Source organism: Tamandua tetradactyla, chromosome 23 (genome assembly GCF_023851605.1).
Source record: "Tamandua tetradactyla isolate mTamTet1 chromosome 23, mTamTet1.pri, whole genome shotgun sequence".
Lineage (NCBI taxonomy): Eukaryota > Metazoa > Chordata > Mammalia > Pilosa > Myrmecophagidae > Tamandua > Tamandua tetradactyla.
The window spans coordinates 41,812,957-41,818,956 of record NC_135349.1 but is presented as its reverse complement, the minus strand read 5'-3'; the positions used below and the strand labels follow the sequence as shown (position 1 = coordinate 41,818,956).

Genomic DNA, 6,000 nt, shown 5'->3' with positions numbered 1-6,000 from the left:
TGTGTTTTACCAGAAAGGATGCAATAGTGATAAACTGAATGTCACACCATGTCCTTCCTCTACTCCAAACCCTCCAGTAATTAGAGACAGAAAGTCAATCAGTGTTTTCCAGGAACTGGAGATTCAAACAAGGAATGCCTGCAAAATGGGCAGTGGGAATCTCTTTGGGGGTGATAGAAATGTTCTAAATTTGGATTGTGGCGATGGTTGCACGACTCCGTAGATTTACTACAAAATACTTAAATTGTACAATTAAAATGAGAGACTCTTAACGGTATGTAAATGATACCTAAAAAAAAAAAGCTGGTTTTGTTACGGTTGTTTTTGAAAAGCCTCCTATGGCTTCCTAGCTCACTCAGAGTAAAAGGCAAATTCCTGCAGTGGCCTCCAAGAGCCCAGGTGATTTCACATGCTCTGCTCTGGCCGCCTCCCTCACCGCTCAGCTCCATGCTCCGTCAGCCTGGCCTCCTAGCCGTAATCTGGACTTTTGGCTTGCGGTGTGCTGCTGGTAAATTGGCCTTCTGGGGACACTGGAAACAAAAATATGTTGCCTTGTAGTATTTGCCAATGTCTGTGGTGTAAATATTCCTCACCCCTGCCAATTTCAAGCTGCCAAAGTTTCAGCAGCCCGCTTATGAAATCCCAGGATATCAGCATTCGGCTCTCGTGTGCCCCTGCGAGCTGGCTGCATCAAAACACTGCTTCCTGTCTTTTTGCTTGTTGGTCTCTCTTCCTTCTGAGTGGCTCCCCACCTTGTCCCCTGCAGGTCTCTGCTCAGTGGGGCTTCTCCAGTCCCTGGCACTAGCATGGGGAACCTCTTCCATCTGATACTTCCCTTGCCTTTTGGAGATGGAGTCATGAACCCCACAAGGGACACAGTTAAGTCCTGAATCTTGGTTGTGTGGCTGTGAACCCATTCATAAATAGCATCTCTGAATATGTTCTTAGTTAAGGTGTGCCCAGACTGAATGAGGTGGGCTTTAATATGGCTGAAGTCCTTGTAAGCAAAGGGAATTGGACACAGCAGTAGAAGAAGCCAGAGGAGGAGACAGAAAGACAGATTGCCGGGCGATGGAGGAGTGCCGGAGTGCCACCACCAGAACCCCACAGACTTTGGAGGAAGCATGGCCTTGCCAGCACCTTGACTCTGGCCTTCAAAACTGTGAGCCCATAAATACCTGTTGTTTACGCCACGCGGGGGAGGTGGTATTTGTCACAGCGGCCCTGGCACACTCAGGTACCGCCCCTTGCCCCTTCCCTGCTTGGTTTTCCTCCTGAACGTTCATGACCTTCTAACATTCAGTGTTTTTCATTTATTCATTTTGTTTATTTTATCTCACACGTCCCCTCCCCCCACACGCATGAATATAAACTCCACGAGGTCAGGGATGTGGAATTTTTGCAGCGCCATACGCCCAGCTCTCAGAACAGTGCATGGCGTATTGTGAGAGTTCAGGGAACCACTCGTGGAGTCAGTGAACAGAAAACGATAATTAATAATCAGTGGATACTTTTCTATCTGCCAGACTCTGTGCTGAGACTGTCCAGTGGTCTGGACTGTCCTCTGACATTCTGGGTGCAAAATATGAGTCTTTCCCCAGCATCAGAACAAACCTGGTATTAGCTCCCAGTGACCAGGGCCTGTGGGAACTCCAGGCTCATTTCATCTTCAGAGCATCCTCCTTAGCCCTAGAATTAGACCAAAGCCCGCTCCCTCCCCATGGAGACGGGGCCACCGATGCCCCAGAAAAAGAATGCTCAGGTACTGATTGTCCATCTTAGCAGTAATTTCACATCACATGGGGTCTTCGTCTCCCACCATAGTTTGTCCCCCTGAAGCTCTGTCTCGTTCCCTGGCTGGGCCAGGATGGCCCATTTCCAGACGGGCAGCTCTCTCCATGCCATGCTTGGCTACAGGAAATACTCTCCTTGACCCTCGAGGGAACCTTCCTCAGTGCCCCATCCTCTACTGGGTCCCAGACAGCCATCCTCATCTCTGGATTTCCAGCCAGATCCAATGAGAGGTGGATGGACTGTGACCTGTCCTTCAGGCAATCTGGTCTTTGTATCATTATCCTCCATCTGAATTTGATGAGATTCCGGCAGCAGATGCCTGGAGGTTAAAAATTCTGCCAATAATGATGATGATGATGATGATGATGATGATAACCACCTCCATCCATGTATTCATGCAACAAATATTTATGGTGCGCCTAGTACCAGCCAGGCAGTTATCTGGCATTAAGAAAGTGATTAGTACTATGCAGGAAAAGAAAGCTGGGAAAGGGGACAGGGAGGGTCTGAGAGGGATTTGGGGTAGCTACAATTTTAAACAAAGTGGTCAGGGAAGACCTTGCTGGGAAAGTGACCCTTAAGCAAAGGCTTGAAGGAGGTAAGTGAATTTTGAGGCTACCCAGGGGAAGAGCTTCCCAGGCAGAGAAACTGCATGTGCAAAGGCCCTGGGGTGGTGCATGACTGTGTATTCCAGGAATGGCAAAGAGGTAAGAGAAACTGAAGCATGGTGAGTGGGAGGGAGGGATAAGGCAGGGCCTTCTCTTACTCAACAATGGTCCATTCTTCTCTGGGGCCCCACCCGTATCTTCCAGAACCCCAGAACTCAGAATGTTGCTGCTGTGGCTACTGAGAATCAGGGTACCTGGTGAGGGACTTCATTTCCGTCTCTGAGTTTCTTGAGAACGGCCAGCAGCCTGTAGGTCCTGCTCTGGTCACCAGTGGAAGCCAGAAGTCCACTCTTTGGACCATAATTTCTCTCTTCAAGTCCTGTGAAGCTTGTTGCCCTGCCCCGGCTGGATCCAGTGGGTCTGAGATACGGGGTCCCCTGCAGGTATGAGCTTGAGTGATAATGACCCCTCTGACCACCAGGCCCCTTGCCTTTTCCCCCTCCCAGAAGGTCTCCAAATTAACTGCGGATCTTACCACAGGTGGCAACACACTAGCCTCACATAGTGGGCTTAAAAAAGAGAGATGTTCAGACTCATCCCACTGCAGACCAATTAAAATAGAGCCCATTGGGCTGGGGCTCAGGCATCAGCATTTTTTTTTAAAGCTCCCCAAGGGATTCTAATGTGCAGTCATGGTTGAGAAGTAGTGAAATGGACCATGTGAGAATTAAATGAGATTGCACATTCATTCAACAAGCATTTATTGAGCTGGGCTAGGCACTGTTCTAGGAGGTGGGGAAAGAGTAGTGAACAAAAGTATATGTACGTAAAAAATATAAACAGAGGCCATTCAGCAAGGAGAGGAAAAAAATACAAAATAAACAATGGAGATGGGGTAGAGAGTTCTGGAAGGGGGGCGCATTGTGAGATAAAGGGGCTGTCAGGAGCTGATATTTGAGCTGGGATCTGAATGAGACCCCAAAACTTGAAGACCCAGGGTTAGGCTGTCTCAGGCAGAGGCAAAGCCTCCCGAGGCTGAGTGTGCTGGAAAAGGGGAGAGAGACCAGAGTGGGTGGTCGCCGTGAACGAGACGGGGAGATGCTCAGAGAAGAAGGGGGGGGGGTCCGCCGAGTGGGGGGAACCGATAGACCACAGCAAAGGCTGCGAATTATACTCTAATGTGATGGCAAAGCACTGAAGCTTTCAGAAGAGGAGCAGTGCCGTGTAATTTACATTTTAGAAAAATAAAGCAACCCTCTAATTGCTGTGAGGGAAACAGACTGGGGAGAAGCACAGGGCAGCAGCAGGGGATTCAGTTAGGAGGCTACTGTGGTGCTGGGAGACGGTGGTGAGTGAGAGGAACGATGGAGAAAATGGGCATTGAGTGCTCAGCCCAGTGAATGGCTTAGAAAACCCTCAATGCCAGTTGCCCTTCTTTTCATGAATGAAATTGTTTCCCATCATGGCCATTGCCTGTGAGGAGACAGGGCCAAGCCAGGGCCTGATAGCCTGTCTTAGCTCACCAGAGCTGCTAGGACAAATACCACACAACGGGTTGACCTAAACCACAAGCATTCATTGTCTCAGGGGTCTGAAGGCTGGACGGCAAGATGGCGGCCATGCCTTCTCCCAGCGTCAGGAACTTTCTGGCGCTGGCCATCTCTCTCTCTCTCTCCTCTCTGGCTTCTCCTCCTGGCTTCCTGTGGCTTTCTCTGACTCCATCTGAATTTTCTGTCTTTATAAGGCCTCCTGTGATATGGGTTAAGACCCGCCCTGATTCATTCTGGCCACACCTTAACTAATAATAACATCCTCGAAAGGCCCCATTTACTAACGGGTTCATTCACACAGGAACACAGCAAAGATCTGAATGTGTCATTTTTTGGGGGTGGGTGGGTGGATATGATTCAATCCCTAACAGGGATCTCAGGAGAGAGACACAGAGAGAGACAGCTTACTCCCCCCCCAGAAATTCAAACTTACTCCTTTGCTTGATTCAGCTCTTTAGCCAAATGTCAGCTTTTGAATGACACTTGTTAGTCACCCTGTTTAAAATGCCAACACTTCTCCCTCCCCCGTCACTTCCTAATCTCCCCTTGTTTTTTTCTCTTTAGCCTGCATCAGCATCAGACCTATAATCTGCTGGGTCTATTTATCTCATCTACTGCCTGATTCTCACTAGAACAAAGGCTCCGTGAACACAGGGACTGTTGCCTGTTTTGCTCACTTCTCTATCTCTCGCACCTAGGACGGTCCTTAGCATGTGTAAGGACCATCAGAATATTTGTTGAGTGAATGAATGAATGAACAAATGATGGCTGGACGGGTAGGCATGGCGAAGGGACGGGTTCCATGACGGTGGGAGGGAAGGCTGGAGTTGGCACGTGGAGAGGGCGCTGCACCTGCGTGAACTCTGGAGAACACTGGAAGCATTTTTAGGCTCATGCTGCCTCCTGCCCAGGTTAGCAGGAAACCTGGTTCCTCCCTCTCGGAGCCTCCCCTGCTCCTTCCCCACAAACTGATCAGGAATCTCTGGGGGAAATCGCCATCAAAGGCCTTGTGAAGGGGGAGCCCCCCGCCAGCCCCCCACTGACCCACTCCTGAAGGTCCTGCAGCTGACACCGGGTCCCCAGCCCAGGCTCCCCTTCTCCTGGCCAAGTGCCTTCCAGACCCCCGAGTGGGCCCAACAGTGTGAACCGCCAACTCATCCCCTCCTGCCAAGCATGGCATTCTAGGTACAAAGGGTTTGGAAGGGACAGTAGCGGTCAGTCACCGCTTTATAGTTACTTAACTAGTGATTTTCTGTAGAAAAAAATAATTAACTCTAAAGTACGTTGACGTCCCTACCTAGGCAAAGAACTTTCAAATGACACTTTCTCTCGCCAGTAAATGAACAACAAACAAATACACAAGTAAACTAATTTTTTCAATGAAAGTTCCATCTGATAGTCACCGCCTATAGTAGTTGGGTTCAGGTGTCAACTTGGCCAGGTGATGGTACCCAGCTGTTCCGTGGCTGGGAGCTTGAAACGTCAGCATGTGAATTTCATCTGCGGCTGATTACATCTGCAGTCAGCTGAGGAGAGTGTCTTTCCCAGTAAGTGAAGCTTAAAAGGAGAAGTCAGAAGGGAGAGAACAGCTCAGCAGAGCTCAGCACAGCCCACAAGGCAGCTCAGAGCTCAGAGCAGCTCAGACCCAGATGGTTGCAGATGCAAAAAGGAACCACCCTGGGGAAAGCCAGTGGAACTCTGAGGCTGAGAGAGAGGGAGCCAGCAGAAGTCGCATGTGCCTTCCCACGTGATAGAGGAACGCAAAGGAAAGCTACCTGCCTTTCCTTAGAAGAACTGTAAATTTGTAACAAAGTAAATCCCCTTTGTAAAAGCCAGTCCATTTCTGGTGTATTGCATTCTGGCAGCATTAGCAAACTAAAACACGGGCTGGTGCCAGACTTACCCAGGGGGCTGCAAGGGACATGTCATCTGGTAGACCCTAGGACTTTGTGGATTCATCAGGGACCCCGAAAACTAGGGAGGCAGATACAGGTTTAAATCATACGCATCACTCAGTTTTCTGGAAAATCACGCTGCCATCCTACGTC

General features: G+C 49.5%; 1 protein-coding gene across 1 annotated transcript in view; it reads left to right on the top strand.

Moving 5' to 3' along the window:
• The first annotated feature begins 2,601 nt into the window (after positions 1 to 2,601).
• The window catches only part of PDILT (protein disulfide isomerase like, testis expressed), a 49,803-nt gene continuing 46,404 nt past the window's right edge, over positions 2,602 to 6,000 (top strand). The window contains exon 1 of the mRNA XM_077141727.1: positions 2,602 to 2,845. The gene's annotated coding sequence lies outside the window, so the exon portion shown is untranslated. The remainder of the gene's footprint in view (positions 2,846 to 6,000) is intronic.